Source organism: Giraffa tippelskirchi, chromosome 5 (genome assembly GCF_054371585.1).
Source record: "Giraffa tippelskirchi isolate mGirTip1 chromosome 5, T2T-mGirTip1v1.2.pri, whole genome shotgun sequence".
Classification (NCBI taxonomy): Eukaryota; Metazoa; Chordata; class Mammalia; order Artiodactyla; family Giraffidae; genus Giraffa; species Giraffa tippelskirchi.
In genome coordinates this window covers 58,524,742-58,544,207 of record NC_137279.1, presented here as the reverse complement: position 1 = coordinate 58,544,207, position 19,466 = coordinate 58,524,742, and the positions used below count along the sequence as shown (strand labels likewise).

At 39.4% G+C, this 19,466-nt stretch overlaps 1 protein-coding gene across 16 annotated transcripts in view; it reads right to left on the bottom strand.

The window, feature by feature from the left end:
* ESRRG (estrogen related receptor gamma) overlaps nt 1–19,466 on the bottom strand; it is a 682,819-nt gene that overhangs the window by 30,991 nt on the left and 632,362 nt on the right. The gene's annotated exons all lie outside the window — the stretch shown is intronic.

Below are 19,466 nucleotides of genomic sequence, written 5' to 3'. Positions count from 1 at the left end.
GAGAAAAGGCAGGGGTGTGAGAGTATGTCCATGAGCATTGTACTTAGTGCATTACTTAAAGAGTAGAAACTACTCAGATATCCTAACATCTATTTCAAAGGTGAAAAAAAAAAAGCTAGCTATTTATCATTTTTTTGCCCAAACCTAGCATTAATGTGGCAATCCAAAATAAGCACATTGTGGAAAATTAGAGTACAGCTCATGAGTATCTTTTTTAGAGATATGAACATTTAAAAAATAATTCAAGAACAACAAAAAGCCACGCTGAAATGCAGAGAGAGAAAAATATAATTATATTCACGTATAACTATTACAACTAAAGGCTTCTTTGGTAGCTCAGACAGTAAAGAATCCGCATGCAATGCAGGAGACCTGGGTTCGATCCCTGGGTTGGGAAGGTCCCCTGGAGAAGGGAACGGCTACCCACTCCAGTATTCTGGCCTGGAGAATTCCATGGTCTGTATAGTTCATGGGGTTGCAAAGAGTCGGACACGACTGAGTGACTTTCACACATTATAACTAAAACTTTTGTAGCTCAAAGTATTTTTCATTTTGGCATGTAAGAATTGATATAGCCTGAGAAGTGATAAAACTATGGTCTGAAAAAAATTAAAACAAACAAACAAAAAAAAACTACGGTCTGCTTAATATGTTTCCAACATCTTTTTGTGTGAATTAAACATTTATGGAGCTCCTTTTACTCATCAAGATAAATGGAAAAGGGCCACCGAGGAGGTTCATTTGACAACCCATAAGTGCTACACTCCGGGGAGTACTGAGTGCAACTCTCCCTCTGGGATGTGGCAGCAACTTCATAGAGCTAATGCCCTCAGTCCTTACGATGGCTGGCTCATTTCATGAACATGACCGGACAGCCAGTCTTCACTTGGTTTATTCAGGAAAAAAAAGCCTATCAGAGGGTTAATCCAATTCAAGGTGCAAGCTCCAAGGGTGGACCATGTCTGGCAAGAAAGAAAAGTAGCAGGACATACCTAGGGTGATTTTGAGATTGAAGACGGGCAGCGAGGTAGGATGTATGTGTATGTAAGGGGGCTGGTGAACATAAAAAAAGGCTATAATACAGGTTTAAGTGGCATATAGTCTCTAGAAAGCACAGCTTGAAACTGTTCATGAAAAGCATGGATCAAGAGTGAGAAAACTGCGTTCCGTACAATTTCCTCTACTGACTAGTTGTGTAACCTTGAGCTAGTCACTGAATTGCTCAGCCTCCTTATCCCAGACAAAGTTGATTGACTGGATGCTCTAGCCTACCGTACACTCCAGACTGGACATTCCATTATCTTTGATGTACTTTGTTTTAGGGGGCAGAAAAAAGTATGGATCCAAAACATTCCTTCTGTACACAACTGGACGGTCTCCCTGCCTGAATCCCTTTCTAAGCTTCACTATATTTTACTTTGCCCATGTGATCCCACCTCTCCCCGCCTTTTCTCTGAGAAACAGCGAACACTGAGTACAAATGCCCTTGACCTACTCCCCCTTGCCATCTGTATGAGGACCGATTCCTAACACCTTCTTGCTTTTCTCTAAAGAAAAGGGATTGCTCCTTCCTCCCAAGGATGGATATCTAGCCCATTCTGCCCCTCCTCCTCCCTGAAACACCCCCACACCCTCTGGTACTTGTCACACAGCTTTCTCCTGGTCGTCCTGCCTTCTTTTGTGCAGTCCTTTCCACGTGACATTTTCCATAATTCTGCTTGGCTTTTCTTTACCTGCTCCCAATTTCCATGGGTGTAACAAGCCTATGATACCAGCACACACAGCTCCCCAAAGAGCTAGACTTTTCTATCTCCCACTCCCTGTGGTCATCTTCGTGGAAATGTACTATGGGCAACTCACCTCAAAATATCTACAGGTGAACTCATGCCCTGCCCCTCTAACTGAGCCCAGTGAATCCCCTAGAGCATCCTCATCAAATACTTAACAAGACAGAACTAACATTTTTGGAGTGATCTTTGACTCTTCTCCTAAGTCCAACTGTTCCCATGAAATGTCTCTTAGTTCCACCTGTTCCTTCCAATCCTACTGCCTAATCACATCCTCTATTATCTTCCACCTGAACCAAACTCATGGTTTCCCTGACTCAAATCTCACCCCTCTACATCGACATTAAGCAGGGATCATCTCTCCCCTGCTGTTATGGTTTCTCTCTGTGAGGTTCATGGAATCCCTCATAGTCTAGGCTCATCGTGCCATTCTTTATTTCTTGTTAAGAATGATGGTGGCGATAAAAATCTTTAAAATTTATTCAGGGCTTATTATGTGCCAGGAATTGTGTTAAAGACTTCCATTTATAAAGAGCCCATCATGAGCCCAGTATTAGGGATTCAACAAAAGACAAAGTACTTGTCCTTTGGGGGTTTACATTTAGGATGATGGGACCAGGTGGTAAAGAATTCGCCTGCCAGTGCAGGAGATACAAGAGATGCAGGTTCCATCCCTGAGTCGGGAAGATTCTCTGGAGTAGGAAATGGCAACCCACTCCAGTATTCCAATCCCATGGACAGAGGAGCCTGGTGGGCTACAGTGCAAAGAGTTGCAGAGTCAGACATGACTAAGCAACCGAGCACTCACACTCACGTTCAGGAGGGCAGTGGGGAGAGAAGAAATAAAACCACAGCAGGCGGTAAAATAATAGTGCAACGGAGGGACCTGCCACAAAACTAAGGGAATAAACAGGCACCAAAAAGGGGCAAAGGGAAGCAGTCATGTTAAACAGGGCTGTCAAGGGAAGTGTTCCTGATACAAGATTTCTGAGCTGAGCCCTGAAGATCTGAAAGAGCAGCCCTGTATCTCCCTGTGGAGGAGCATCCCTGGAGGACAGAAAGGTAAAGACACTCACTGGAGGAGGAGGCTCCTTTTTGTGGTTCAGAGAATTGCAGAGAGGCCAGTGTGGTTGGGAAGGAAGAGGAGGAGCTGATGGTGTTGGTGGGGTCACGAGAACAGGCATGTCACAGAGGCTTTGCAACTTTTTACAAACTCTTGCAGCTTTTTTTTTTGAGTGAGAGAAGAAAAGCCACTGGGTGCTTTGAGCAAAGAGGAGACAGAACCTGACCTGCATTTTCAAAAGATGACCAGGTGCAAGAGACGAATGAGGCAGCTCTAAGCATTTCATTCTAACCTTACGGAGCATCTACTATTCTCCTTTCCACTTTCCATGTGAGGCAACTGAGGCATGAAACCCACTCCATGTCACACGGTGAAAAGCATTAGAGTTACAGCCATGAAAATGAATGAAATAATGCCATTTGTGGCAATATGAATGGACCTTGAGATGATCATACTAAGTAAGTCAGAAAGAGAAAAACAAATACCATATGGTATCACTTATATGTGGAATCAAAAATACGACACAAGTGAGCTTTGCTACAAAACAAACTCACAGACATAGAGAACAGACTGGTGGCTGCCATGGGGGAGGGATGGATTGGGAGTTTGGGATTAGCTGATGCAAACTATTATACAGATGCAAAACTGAATCCCTTTGCTGTACACCAGAAACTAATACAACGCTGTAAATCAACTATACTTCAATAAAATATTTTTTTTCAAAACTACTAGAGCTACGATTTGCACATGTGTGAATCCAGAACCTGTAACTGAACCACAACACAGTGTGGTTCTCCTCCTGTGTCCCCACCATCACTTATTCTTTCCCAAACAAACCATACTGAGTTCTGCGCATTCTTTCTTTCTTAATTTTTTTCTTCCTTCCTTTCTTTTGGCCACACTGAGTTTGCAGGATCTCAGTTCTCTGATCAGGGGCTAAGCCCAAACCAGGGCAGTGAAAGCCTGTAATCCTAACCAACAGGCCACCCGGGAACTCCTGCTATTTCTTGACCTCGGTGTAGACTGCCTTTTCCCTTTCTCTCTGAAGAGGCAACTCATTGGAAAAGACCCTGATGCTGGGGAAGACTGAGGGCAGGAGGAGAAGGGGGCAACAGAGGATGAGATAGTTGGATGGCATAACCGACTCACTGGACAAGAGTTTAAGTAAACTCTGGGGGATAATGGAGGTCAGGGAAGCCTGGTGTGGTCCAGTTCATGGGGTCACAAAGAGTCAGACACGACTGAGTGACTGAACAACAACTGTAGGGCAGATGCCTCTTCAACCATCCAAACCTCTCTGAAATATTTTCCTCAAACTATTTCTCTCATGACCTTAGAGAGAGTGAGGCATCCTTCTCCACTACCTAGTCCATCATATCACCTTGTGTTGACCCTACTGAAGTTACTATCTTTTCTATGATGTCAAATCACTTATTTATCACGGTACGCCCAGGGCTGGGTACACAGCAGTTTTGTTTTTTTTAACTGAAATATTTGTGTGTGTGTGTATGCCAGACCTTGCATGGTCTCAGGACCTAAATGGTTTTAATTCATGTTTGGGGCATAACCAAAGAAATGACTGATGGGAAGGGAGACAGGGTCACAGCTTGGCTCAGGGTGTGAGGAGAGCTGAGAGTGAAAGAGCTTCCCGACACTTCTGCCCCATACATTCCTGGTCCCATGCTCCCTCCCAAAGGCTGGAAATCAGAACACAGTGAAGGCTTGCCTCTGCAGCCACCAGCTAGAGGTGACTCAGATAGCTGAGGAATTCCTCAAGGGGAATACAGGGTAAGCTTGAAAAGCTGGAAGAGTTTTGAGAGAGAAAAAGCAGCAAATGCATCCTGTCGCCCCAAAAGAAGATGCTAAAAACCTCTTAAAAGGATCCTAAAGCATCATCCTATTCCCCAGCTTAACACCAAGTTGCTGCTCCACACACCTGGGTTTAAGTCTCCAGCCTGCCAGGCACCCATTAACAGCAAAACTGTTTCAAGATAACTTTGAAAAGCTAAACATCACGGTAGTACAACGCAGCCAGGTGTTTACTGAACAAAGCACATGAGACCACAGGATACAAAGTCCTAGAAGCAGTCTTAAAAATTACCTTATTGAAAACCCTCGTTTAAAAGATGACGAAGCTGAGAGCCCTTAGGAAACCAAATTCCATCATTATATTAGACATGTGGGCTGTGCTTAGTTGCTCAGTCGTATCCGACTCTTTGTGACCCCATGGACTGTAGCCCTCCAGGCTCCTCTGAAGTGGGTTGCCAGGCCCTCTCCTCCAGGGGATCTTCCCAACCCAGCGATCGAACCCAGGTCTCCCACATTGCAGGCAGATTCTTTACCATCTGACCCACCAGCCTCCTCCCTAATCATTCTAGGATATACAGTTTGGCCACACTGCACATACAGTTTATGTATTTTAATATTTCTACTGCATCACATCCCTAAGACAGAGGTAGTCTTGTAAGACTTCTCCCTTATTAACACTTCCTGTAGACTTTTGATATTCTATTCTCATGTTCTGAAGAACCTCTTATGCGAAGAGTTGATTCATTGGAAAAGACCCTAATGCTGGGTAGGATTGGGGGCGGGAGGAGAAGGGGACGACAGAGGATGAGATGGTTGGACGGCATCACTGACTCGATGAACATGGGTTTGGGTAGACTCCGGGAGTTGGTGATGGACAGAGAGGCCTGGCGTGCTGCAATTCATGGGGTCGCAAAGAGTCGGACACGACTGAGCGGCTGAACTGAACTGAAGAACCTCAGCAGAGTCAATGGGCTCAGAAATTCCTATAGAATGAAATGGCTGTAAAGTTCCACATTCTATGAAGAGGAAAACTTAACAGGTTTGTTACACATAGTTTTCACTTATCACATATTTTTAATTAGAACACAAAGGTATAATAGGTTCATATAGTTAAGCTCTAAATGAAGACTGCTATGGCCACACATAAAGGACTGTATTTAAATTTTGACTGGTCTATTACACCACAAGGCAGGCGCTCAAATATTCATTAAATACATAAACTCACAAGAGTAGGTGGTGTAAATCAGTCAATATAACGTTTGAAATAATGATGTGTTTTCAATTGTTTCATTTCTAAATTCAATTTTAGTATAAATAAAGTTGCTATTTGCAGCAACATGGATGGACCTAGAGAATACTACACTTGGTGAAGTAAGTCAGACAGAGAAAGACAAATACTATATGATATCAATTATATGTGGAATCTAAAAGAATAATACAAATGAATCTATATATAAAACAGAAACAGATTCACAGACATAGAAAACAAACTCATGGTTACCAAAGGGGAAAGTAGGTGGGAGGGATAAATTAGGAGTATGAGATTAACAGATACAAACTACTATGTATAAAGCAGATAAGCAGTAAGGATCTTCTGCATAGCACAGGGAACTATATTTAATATCTTATAATAACCTATAAAACAAAACAACCTGAAAATATTATATATGCAACTGAACCACTTTGCTGTATACCTGAAACTAACATAATATTGAAATTGACTATACTTCAATAAAAAAAAAATATTTGCAAGGAACTTGGCATTTAAAAATTAGCAGTAAAGGTATCAATGTAATGGTGTGACATGCTCAACTCTGCTTCAGTTCCTCCAGGATCAAGGCCTGGAAGTATGTGAGCAAATGAACTAGAGAATAAACAATAGCTAGAAATAAAGACTAATTCAAAGCCAATTACATCCCAATACGAACCTTACTTTATTCTGCTGCTTTTACTAAGATACGTTCTTTAGGCAGAATAATTCCTGTTGTGCTTGATTAGGATTTCTTACTACTTAAAATTTAATGGTTGAGTTATTTCTTAAAAAAGGGGGGGGGCATCAAGGAACTTGCTTTTTTATTCCTATTGAAAACTGGCAGTTTTTCAAGAGGTTTCTTTATAACCTGGGAAGATGACATTTACTACTGTGGTAAGGAGACATGGACTCTCTTTGGAGGCTGCAGTGCTAATAAGAAAGATATGGTTCAATGTCCTAGGTATTCTTCCAAGTTTTATTAATTAGGTGAAAAGCCTTTCCCCCTGGAATAGTCAAGGTATTTATTAACACTTCAGCCCCACAAATAGAACAAATGTACAGCAAAGGAGGTAATTATTAAATACACCGATCCCTTTATCAACTTGACAGGGACAACCCAAAAGATGGTTTCTGATTATGATCTTTTTCATGATATTTTAATTGTGCTTCGTAACCTGTTAAATTAAAAACTACAGGGCAATCTCACTTAGATCACAGACAAAGGAGATCATATCAATTTGCAACAAAATGTATGAATGCTCCTATCTGCTTTAATTACACCGAGAACTTAACAGGCATATTCAATAGGATCACAGAAGGATTGAGAGCTAAATGTTATCTCTTAGCCAACAGCATTATCATGCCCGTATGTTGTTACACATTATGGAGTGTGAACCTCTGTTTCATAATAAGTTTAGGAAATAAGGATATTGAAGAAAAGGAGCTTGTTCTGATATTTGAGTCTGTTGGTTATTTGTTTTTTTGAAGATTTTTTTTGATGTGGAACATTTTTAAAGTTTTTCTTAAATGTGTTACAATGCTGCTTCTGTCTTATGTTTTGGTTTTTGGCTATGAGATTTGTGGGATCTGAGCTCCTCGACCAGGGATTGAATGTCTCCTGCATTGAAAGGCAAAGTCTTAACCATTAGACTGCCAGGGAAGACCCTGTCAGTTATTTTTGTCATCAGCTCTTCTATGTATCTTGGCCATGAACCTAAGATGAGTGACGATAAGAAAAGACCTAAGTCTTCCTGTCTCTTAAACAAAGTCAGCATATGGATTCTAAATATGTTATTTAACTTGCATTTTATTCTACGTATGTAATCATTTTTCCACCAAAATCCTGCTAGAATTCATGTCAGCCAACCTTTTAGGTTTTCTCAATTAGCCCTTTTACTTTTATCCTAAAAACCCTCACCCCAAACCTTGTGATGCCTGAATGTGATATGGAGCAGGTTCCTGCAAGCGTCAACCACCAAGGATTTGAGTTTTTAATCTTGTCCACAGCTTTGGGAGCATAAACCAAGGCCAATTTTGCTATAATAACTTGACATGAATTGTGCTCTTTAGTGACTTTTCAAAACTGGACACACTACATTCTGTGACTATATTCTTTTGAGTTTTGGGAGGTGGAGGAGGGGCAGAGAGTTTTCTGATTCTACTACTAATCCTGGTTGATCAGTTCTATGCTACCTGGGCTTCCCTGATAGATCAGCTGGTAAAGAATCCGCCTGCAATGCAGGAGACCCCGGTTTGATTCCTGGGTCGGAAAGATCTGCTGGAGAAGGGATAGGCTACCCACTCCAGTATTCTTGGACTTCCCTGGTGGCTCAGCTGGTAAAAAATCCGCTTGAAATGTGGCAAGCCTGGGTTCGATCCCTGGGTTGGGAAGATTCCCTGGAGAAGGGAAAGGCTACCCACTCCAGTATTTGGACCTGGAGAATTCCATGGGGTCACAAAGAGCTGGACACAACTGAGCTACTTTCGCTTTTCTTTCTATGCTACTTGCAAAGGAAATCCCTTCCCAGTGCTCACATCCTGCTGATACTCATTTTCTTAATCTTTCTTGAACTATTTCTATCTCCCTTCCAGAGGTGAGAATTCTTATTTAATTGCTTTAGTAAGCTTCAATCTTTTTGCTAGCCTGTAAGAAAGATGCACCTTTTAAAATTCCTTATGAAGTAATCTTTAAAAATTACTGATAGCTCTTACATAGCCATGTAAAGGAGATATCAACATGGAGCTCTGCAAAAAAGCACATCCAAGCAAGGATGGACAATGCAGCATGTAGATCCTTAGAATTCTCCACCAGCCACAAATGAAATAGGTGAGTGCAGAGATATACTGCCATTCAGAAGCTTACACTCAATATTACCTAGGAAGCTACTGTTTTCCCCTTAGTTAGTACACAGCGTAGCATTTATTCCACCAGGTATCTTGATTGTCCTTGACATTTTTGTCTTTCTTCAAATTTTTACACTCTTTTCCCAAATAGATTTTGATGACTAGGATGGTTTTAAGACTTTTGAGAATCAAAGGATGCTAAAAGTTCTTCAAGATAAATAAGTTCCCATTAAAAATAACAATAGCATCCTCACTGAAAAATGCTATGAGTTCAGTCCACTAGACAAATAAAACTGAAATTGACTACACTGTTGACACGTGCAAAAATGCACATGAGACCATCTTCAAATCATTGACAAGGAATTGGATGCTCTGAAATTTTCCATGGGACACTGATATCTATCCCCAATCCATGTAAAACTACACAATATTTTATGTTGTAGCATTGTTTCCAAATCTGCCTTCAAGAATTTCATTACACATCCTTTTATACAGGATTTTTTGAAGCTCCCTATCATCATTTTTAAAAAGTTTTGGGATTAAAATATGTTTCTTTCTTTGGCACAGACATTCAGGAAATCTCTTCTATGCTTCTATGAATCCCTGATAGATCTAAAAGAATAAAGAATTGACTTCCTTGAGCCTCAAGTCTGGAAGACCATTCTGGTAACATAGGTATATATCACATTTGAATTCCAGCAAGCTTCTAATTTTGCTTTATTATCTCTATATTAATGTCTAACTGCTGCCTTCTGGAGACTTACTAATAAAATTTGAATTGGAAATACACTGCAACATGTATTAACATTATTTCATTTATTTCTATTGACTCACTATCAAACCTATGATTACATTTGCAGTGTATTTTCTCAGTCTATTGAATAAATATACAGTGCTCACCATCATGTAAACAGTACTTTAACATATTCTAAACTTCAGGATTCCATCTATAGTTTTTAAAAGTTTGAGATCATAGTGATAAGTAAAGTTACTTAAATACTTTTTAACAGATTAACTCATTTGAAAAACAGAAGGAAGATTATAGAAGCTCATCATTATTATGTTTATGATCAATACATGTTAAAAATAAAAAAAAATTAGAAAATTGTTCTAAATATCAAAATGGCAGAAACTTTTGATCACCTTAATTTACGTATCTTGTAAAACTTCATGGCAATTACCTGAGTGACAGTTGTCAGAAGACAGATGTGCATACAGAATCAAGTGTGTTAGTTTAGAGAAAATCACTTAATCTTTGTGTCTTGGTTTCCTCATCTGGACAAAATAAAAAGGTGAAAACAACAACCTTACAGGGATGCTGTTTGTAACAAATGCAGGTGAGCATCAGATTTATTTGGATTCACTTTGTAAGCTGAGTCTCACTATGCAAATGATGACTATTTTCATTATTACTGTTTCACTAATAGTCACAATAGTTCTGACTCATCTCATCTAGGTGAATTTAAAACACTTCCAAGCACTTTTTAAAAATATTTTAGTCATCTTTGGTAGATTTCTTTAAAATAATTACATATTTCTCAGTCTTCTTAAAGTAAGTCTACTAAATAAATCTTTAATTTTCCTGATGACCAGGGTCAGCATGCCAGGACCCATCAGGAGATCCAAGCTGCCCTGAGTTACCCTCAGAGGCAGCGAGGCTGCCTAAACCCGTGTTACTCAGCCTCCAGCGCTGGGCTTCTTAGGACTTGATTTGCATTTTATATTTTTACCTGCAGACTCTTGCTTTCTATTGCCATCCACAGATTCCTTTTGGCATTATCCCTCCTAAAATTTGCTATATTTGAGAAGAAAAGCTAAGGTATTTAGAATGGTTCATAGAAACGATTGACTAGTCTATGAATGAGGGGCTGAGGGACTTTACAAGTACAACAGTATCAGATATTACCCAGAACATTTTTTTCTGTTTGTTTTCAGTTATGCTATAGGGAATTGGGCTGTTCAAAATTTGATATAATATCCCTAGAAGGAGAGAAACTGAGTTGAAAGATAGTGATATGAAGTTTACTTACGTAGAAACTTCTGTGTGAAAAGATGGTTATAATGGTTCATTGTTTTTCCTCTTAAATGATTAGAAAAAGTTTAAGAATTAAAAAATGTCAGTAAGAGTTGAATTATATAACCTTATGAATTTTTAAGAGTAACTGCCAAAGTGTTTATGCAATAAAGCAATACATTTACACATAGCAGCTTTATGTAGACTTGATACAACCCATTGACAAGTTTATGACACAGCCACCCAAACTCAGCAATTTTAAGAATGTCCAGATTAATATTAACATCTTTAGTCTTATTCTAAAGTTATCTGTATAAGTTCATATAAAAGATATCTGTCAAAATTTCAAATGTCTTCAAATACACATAGCATTTAACTGAGTGCTTAGAACATTTATCACTGAAAATTTATAAATTTTTATAAAAACTTATAAACATTATTTACATCCAAATAACTCTGAAAACATTTCTCTTCAATGAATAAATACATATTTATATATTTGTTAAGATGCATATTGCTTACTGGAATGTGCTATAATGGCCCCTTTCTCATCAATATATGTGAATATGTAATTAGCCACATAATAAATATCTCCAATGAAATTTCCAAGAAAGCTCTTAATTCAAATGTGTCATGATCACTTTTCAGAGATCACGAACCATTCTGTTTTATTTTTTTGAACACCAAAGATAAAAGTATGGCTTGGCCACAAAAATGCTGGTGCAAATGCACCTTGGCCGTCCAATAAATCTTTATTGATCTTGTGGATAAAGGTGGCTTCTTGGGAAGTGAAGCCTTCTCTTTGGTAATAAAGCTACCATATTTATTTATGTATCCATTTAAAAGATTTGCAAAACTGAACCCTAAACTCAAAAACCTTGTGAGTATGATGGTTTACAATGGATTTATCAACTCCAGTACTACTGACATCTTTGGGTAGAAAATTCTTTGTTGAGGAGCAAGGGGTAGGGGGCTGATCTGTGAACTGTAGAAGGTGAAACAGCATCCCTGGCCTCTCTCCACTAGATGTTCCTCCTTCTCTGCTGTTTCCCTGATCGTGACAAAGTGTCTCTAGTCACTGCCAAATATCCCGTGATGCAAAATTCTCCCTGGGTGGGGACCACTGGTTAAAGATGATGAAAAAACATCTTTTCCTCCCTAAATGAGCTACCAGAAGTTGAGAATCATGGTAACAAAAATAAGTTTTCTTGGCCTAGGTAGCATTTTCCCAGACCTAATCAATCAGAGACTTGAATAAGAGAGGCTCCTCTATTTGCCAAACTTGTCCCCAAGCAAAATTTGCATCTCTCAAAGGAACACTAGGCCTGCTTCATGGGTAGGCGCCCTGTGTAGGGAGCTGCACGAGGTTGAATCCTCAGCTGTTGCCATTGCAAAATTATTAATAATTTTTAAACCACCATGGGTTCTGCATTTCCCTTTGCACTGAACCCCATCAATTATGTAGCCAGTTCCATAATTATCAAACCAACATTATTGGGATACACCAATGAAATCTGCTTTGCCAGCAGAAGTTTTTGAGATCCCACTGTGTTAAACAAAAAAAATCAGTTTGGAATTTAAAAAAAAATGAATGTTTATAATTTGTGTTAGCATAGTAGGTAAAAATCAGGGATTCTGAATGCAATAAACCTGAATTGCAATCTCATTGTCTCTACTTTACTAGCTTCAGAATCTCAGGCCAAGTTGGCCTCTCTAAACTTCAATTTTCTCAATTATAAAATGGTGTCCAATTGACAAGGGGATATATATAATGGAATATTACTCAGCCATAAAAAGTGAAATACTGGTATTTGCTGCAGCACAGATGGAACAAGAGAATATTATGGTTAGTGAAATAAATCAAAGACAAATATATGATATCATTTATATGTGGAATCTGCAAAATTATACAAGTGAATCTATATACAAAACAGAAATAGAGTTGTAGGAAAACAAACTTGTGGTTACCAAAAGGGGGGGTGGGCAGGAACAAATTGGGCATACGGGATTAACATATACAAACTACTATACGTAAAAGAGATATGCAACAAAGATTTACTGTATAGCACAGGGAACTATACCCACTACCTTATAATAACCTATAATGGAATATAATCTGTACAAGCACTAAGTCACTATGCTGTACATCTGAAACTAACACAATGTTGTAAATTACCTATGTTTCAATAAATAGCATCAGAGGTGATAGTTACAGGGTTTCTTTGAAGAGTAACTGAGGTAATTTATACAAAACAGTTATACAAAACACCTAGTAAGTGCTCAGTGAATGTAGCTCCATGTTGCTGAGATTTATCCAAGATTGGGATGAGAAAATAAAATTCACCCTGAAAGGGGTCATCATGCTGTTTGTGAAGGCACACTTCCAGAGTGCAAAGCATCAATCCATTAGGTGGAGTCCTACCTGCCCAACCATTTCCAATCATTATTCACCCAAAAGTCTCAAATCGAAATTTCAAAAACGCCTATCAAGTGTTTAAAACCTGGCCCTGAATTTGCACCTGCAGGTCCAGAGGTCCAGGGAACCACACCTGAGCAGGGCTGTGCGTGCTTGGCTGCTGATATGAGCCGAAGTCGATGGTGCAAGCGTGCGTGTTAATACATTTCATACATTAGAGATGTAAATTTTATTCTTCAAGCGGAAAGCCAGGTGATTAATTCTCATAGCATAGTGATCAATTGGTGCAGATGCTCCACCTGTATTAATGTTTGTTTTTGTACGCATTAGGAGCGGGAGCACACCAATAACACAGGTGTCTGACGCAGAGCTCTGCAATGTTGCCGTTAGCCGGCAAACATTGAGATCAGTACTTAGGCTGCACGTAGCACTGCCAATTTTTTCAATTAGACCCATTATTGATTTGATGAAAAAGCAAATTAAACATACCATGGTGGTATGTAAATTGGTTAGAGAGAGCATAAGGTTCTGGTACAAAGAAGGCATGAGCTGCATGGCTTTCCTCAGCTGTAACTTGTAAGGCGTTCTTGGCAATTGCTGTCCTGTATGGGTTTCCTTGTGGCTTCCTTGGTGGCTCAGATAGTGAGGAGTTCGCCTCAAATTCAGGAGACCAGGGTTTGATCCCTGGGTCTGGGAGATCCCCTAGAGAAGGGAATGGTTACCCACTCTAGTATTCTTGCCTGGGGAATCCCATGGACAGGGAAGCCTGGTAGGCAACAGTCCATGACATCGAAAAGAGGCAGACATGACTGAGCGATTAAGCACACACACATATATACAGGGTTCCTTGAGCTACATGGGCTGGCTGGCAAAACAACCACCTGGAAAGAGCAGAGCTGTGTTTTAAAAATTCACAACAGTTTTGCAGAAAGGAAAAGGGATGCTGGAAATCAACTAACTTTGAAAGGATATGGAGATAGGAAGGGTTGCAGAAGCAGCATAAAATGGTTTTCATCAACTGATGGTCCATTTTGCTCAGATGTATGGCTATCGAGAGTGCATCCGGCAGGCATATATGTGAGACATTAAAGAAACTGATTTTGCTGATTCAAAATGTTGTCTTGACCACTACCTCAAGCTACTGCATGTTTTCCTTGTCTAAAGTTGAAAGCTCCTGGCCTGTCTATGATCAGAGTTTAATCCAGCTCCTATAATTTCTTAAAATTTGAAAGAATGTTCTTCGTGGGTCAATGAATGATGTTCTCCAGTCCTGCTAACAAATGGGACAAAAGTACTAAAAATGAGCCTGTTTAACCTACTCTATTATTTGCTGTTAATTCAAATCTTTCATTTTTATTTTATTTATTCATTTATTTTTGGCAGCACTGCACGACATGTGAGATTAGTTCCCCGACTAGGGATGGAACCCGTGTTTCCTGCAGTGGAGTGCAGAGTCTTAACCACTGGACTGCCAGCAATTCCCTACTCTATTGGTTTTATTAACACAAGGAAGCTAATGCTTATCTCAGACTTCTTGATACCTCCATAAACATGTATCTTCTCCAGATTTCTACACAAGAAGGCTTCAAGGATTCTAGGAGCCTTCCCTGATTCCCAATGTTAGAGCTGCCACCACGGTGTATCCCTAGTATGCTGTGCTGCTCCATCAATGCACTGAGGACACCATGCTATAACTGCCTCTTGGCTTATTCGTGACCTTCAAAAGCTCCAACTCTTGACAACTGTGTGATCATCTCTACTCTGTTTACTTGTGTATTCCACCACCAAGCAGAGTGGTTAGCATAAAGGTACTCAACATTTTTACAATAAATATGTCACACAGACAAAATTCAATTTTGTTGACTTTAAATAAGAGATCTTATGAAATAATATTCCAGGGACTTCTGCGGTAGTTCAGTGAGTAAGACTCCATGCTTCCACTGCAGGGGGGCATAGGTTCGATCCCTGGTCTGGGAACTAGGATCCCACATGCTGCACAGGCTGGTCAAAATAAATAAATAATATTCCAAAGAATTTGCTCTTCTCCTGGCAAATAAGGGGGTCTAGTAGGCCAAAGGGTTGGCCCTGCCAAATCTTAAGCTCTAAGTTTCAATTACAAAGTCTATGACAAATCTGCCAAGATAACTGGAATCAGTCAGTGATGATTGAAAATGCCACCAAAATAAGTAGCTGGTGAATCAAGGTCATGCAGATATGTTTTCCATATCTTATTTAGCAACTTACACTGAGAAAGCAAATGACTTCTGCAGAGAAGAAAGAGAAAGAATCGAAGCAACGTCAGTAACCAGATGAGATTAATGACAAACACAAATCAAAGAGGAAGTGTTGAAAGTTTTAAATTCCACGAGATCAATGATTTAAAGGAGCTTTTTATATGAGCACTCATAAAAAGAGATTTAGACACGAGAAAAATATTGGGACAGGAGGGAAACGTATGACCATTGCTTGCATTGGGATAAATAGAGCCAACAGGGATTGAGAGGAATAGAGGGATCCCATATGTATGAGAAGACAATTTCTGTGAATGAATGACTGACTGAATGAATGGGCAACTGTCACAGCTCATCTGAAGTTACTGAGCCACTATGCAAGTGTAATTAGAGAAAAGACATTCAGATCAGATACTCCATCCAAACAATTTCATTTGCTATACTTTGAATTATAACATTATGTATATATACATGTGTGTGTGTATACACATGTGTGTGTGTGTGTGTGTGTGTGTGTGTGTGTGTGTGTGTGTGAATGTATATATATGAAATCAGGCTTCCCAGGTGATGCTAGTGTTAAAGAATCCACCTGCCAATGCAAGAGACACAGGAGACTACAGGTTCAATATCTGGGTTGAGATGATCCCTTGGAGGAAGGCATGGCAACCCACTCCAGTATTCTTGCCTGGAGAATCCCATGGACATAGGGTTGCAAAGAGTCAGACAAGACTGAAGTGACTTAGCACAGCACAGCACATATATATAACCAGCATTTCTCTATGGTGCCGCAAATCAACACTCTTATCAGGGTGTGGCAAAGATGCACATCTTCACAAAGAATGGCTTAGGTGAAAAGAATACCTTGCCCAAACAGAGAGGCTCTAAAAATGTGAAACTAAGAAAAATAAAGTTTTTATTCATTCCCCCCCACCCCCCGAGGGAAACTCTTCAAAGAGATGATATAAGTCATCTGTAGAGTTCCTGGTTGTTTTTTGCTTTCCTTTATTTTTACATTTGTGGGTTCATTTTTTTTCTAATCGAAAATCGAGAAGATTGGAGCTGGCATGGCCATCAGTGTCTGACAGGAGAGAGCATATGTTTCCTGTCATGCTGGCATCTGAGTGCAACAGCCGTGCGGAAGTCAGTGCAAGTCCTTACATCAAAGTTTGCTTGCCATTGTACGGACGTTGTTAGAAGTTGAAAAAAAGCAATGTCCATTTGAAGCTCGTCTGTGAACTTTGCATGAACCGCTAGGAATAATGTAGTGTGATGACAAGCCAGTTATACCTTCCACTAAATTTGCTGTCTGGAATGAACTGAAATAGTGTTTGGTTTGTGTAATTACGTCCATCTATCTTTATATTCCAGCGGCATATCGCAAATTGAAAATACTAAAAATTGACTGTTGGTTCTGATATTTAATGATTGCCAAAGACAAGACGATGATTTATTGGTTACTTACCGATGTGACACATTTGCATCTTATTAGACGGAGATTACTATTCCTTAAAATGCGGACGAGGCCTGATCATGTCTGATGGATTGATTTGATTTGCAAATGTAATCAAACTAATAAGAAGGAAAAAATGAGCAATAATGCCTTGTTTTTCAACTGGCAATCACTCCCCTGCCAACAAGGCTGATATCCCTGACTAAGCAGCCTTTACACAGTCTTCCTGTCGCCTCAAATAAACAAAGGGATGCTAAGAGCTTGATAAGAGGATAACAAGCCAAGTATGGATGCAGCATGGAACCCACACCCCTGAACTGTGCTGCTGCAGGCGAGAACAAAAGTTAACAGCAGAAGATGCCACACGACCCTAACAATCTGGAGAGAGACTCTCATCAGCTCTCTTTGCCCAAATACTTCTACCTCTTCAAAGTAAATGAAGAAGCTTTTCTTAAAGTGAAAAATACTGTCATCTTCCCTCATGCAGTAAAGCAGGCTTCTATTCATAAAGAGACTGTTTCTGAGAGAGTTTAACTACGTAACATCCAAGTGGGTTTAAAACCACCACACGTACGTGGTTTGAAAACAGCATAAAAGCCCTGTCAGGCAGCCACTGACCCTCAGTTGAGACCCTACAAGATCAATGATATCCAGAATACAGGAAGAGGTGCTACAGAGTGGGAAACTGAAATAAGGACCAGGAGATGCAGTTGACACCTGACTTCGATCATTCGCAAAGCCTTTCTTCAAGCCTCTAGAGTACATGTAGGACAGAAAAATAAAAACCATGATCCTGAGCGAGCTGCAAAGCAACCATTCTTAAGATGAAAATTCAAAAAGAGTTTTGATAATAGATCCACTATGCCTCATAGTCATTTAATAATGCCAGGGACAGTCTCCCTAGAACAGAACTTTAGTATAAGGGCTACCATGCAGGAGGCTTTCAATATACATTTTTGTTCAGTGCATGAGTGAATAGGCATTAGGCTGCTACAAAAGTATATTACAAACAGTATTTTTGTTGGGGTGTTGAATATTACAAAGTGTGCAAAAAAGTCAAACTGAATTTATAGAACTTATTGTCATATTCAGATCTCCAAAACTATCACAGTTGATGTTTCAAAGATAACCACATCACCCATCCTCAGCCTATAGAGAATTTATTAAACCACAAGAATATAGCATGGTCAGATTCAAATTAAATAATAAATAATTCTATAGTAACTATATAAAGTTGTCTTGGAAATTTGAATTAAACATACATGGCACACACAGAGATGTTAAAATCTAAACTCCTCACTGGGAATAATGGGTTGGATAACTGACTAGGCTAATTAGAATCCATGGATTATCCACAAGCTTATTTCAATCAACTGTTATATACCCATCTGCAAGAGATATTGTTTTCAAAGATAGCATCAGTGTTTGCATGACAAGTATACTCAGAGATGGTCTATCAGTAAGGTGAACCTTGTGTATTCATGTTATTTTAGCCTTGTTATTCATACACTTAGCTTTGCCTCAAGAACTTCCATTGAGAAACATTTGGTCACCTTAAGCTGTTGGCCATATTTACCAACCTGAAGCCTCAGCAATGATTTCTCTCTACTATATACCCCTGCATGAAACAGAAAGATTACAAGATAAACATTTAAATAATAATCCTTCAGAGAGGGGTATGATCTGATATACCCAGATATTATATCCAGGCTATAGCAAAGAATAACCAAAGAAAGATGGGCTTACTGCTTATACCGTGGGGTCTACAGTTTAAAAGATACACAGAAATAACTCTTCTATAGCATTTTCATTACTGGTCTATCTTCAAGCCTATGTTGTCCATGTAAATATATGTATGCTGATATATGTATGTATGTGTGTGTGTGTTAGTCATTCAGTCATGTCTGACTCTTTGGGACCCCATGGACTACAGCTCGCCAGGCTCCTCTGTCCATGCGGATTCTCCAGGCAAGAATACTGGAGTGGGTAGCCATTCCCTTCTCCAGGGGATCTTCCCAACCCAGGAATAAACTCATGTCTCCTGCATTGCAGGCAGATTCTTTACCATTTGAGCCACCAGGGAAACTCCTGTTTATACATAATGTAATATAATGTGCTAAAATATAGATTAGAAAAAACATTGAGGATAACCTGCTAATATATATAATACCATGCATAAGAGTGTTTATATACTCTTTTCCAAAAAAATGGTGGTGACAATGATAAATATCAACAGTGTTCAACTGGGAGTTTGAAAGACTGAGTTTTAGTCTCAACTATGTCCTGAGTAGCTTGTGACCTTGGGTAAGTCATTCAGTTTTCCTGGTCTTAAACATTTTTATCTGTAAATGAATGTGCAAGTAAAGGCATTTAACGTTAACTGAACACTTAACAATTAAAATATTGGATTGGGCACTTTACAATACATTAATGCATTGATTTGTCCTAGCAACCTATAAAGTCGGTTGCTATACCATTATCATCCCCATCTTATACATAAGCAAACTAAGTTCCTGGCAGGTAGCAATATCAGATATTTTATATCTAACTCCAAAGATGGTACACTGCCCACTGCAATACAGTATTTCTGCTTAAAATGG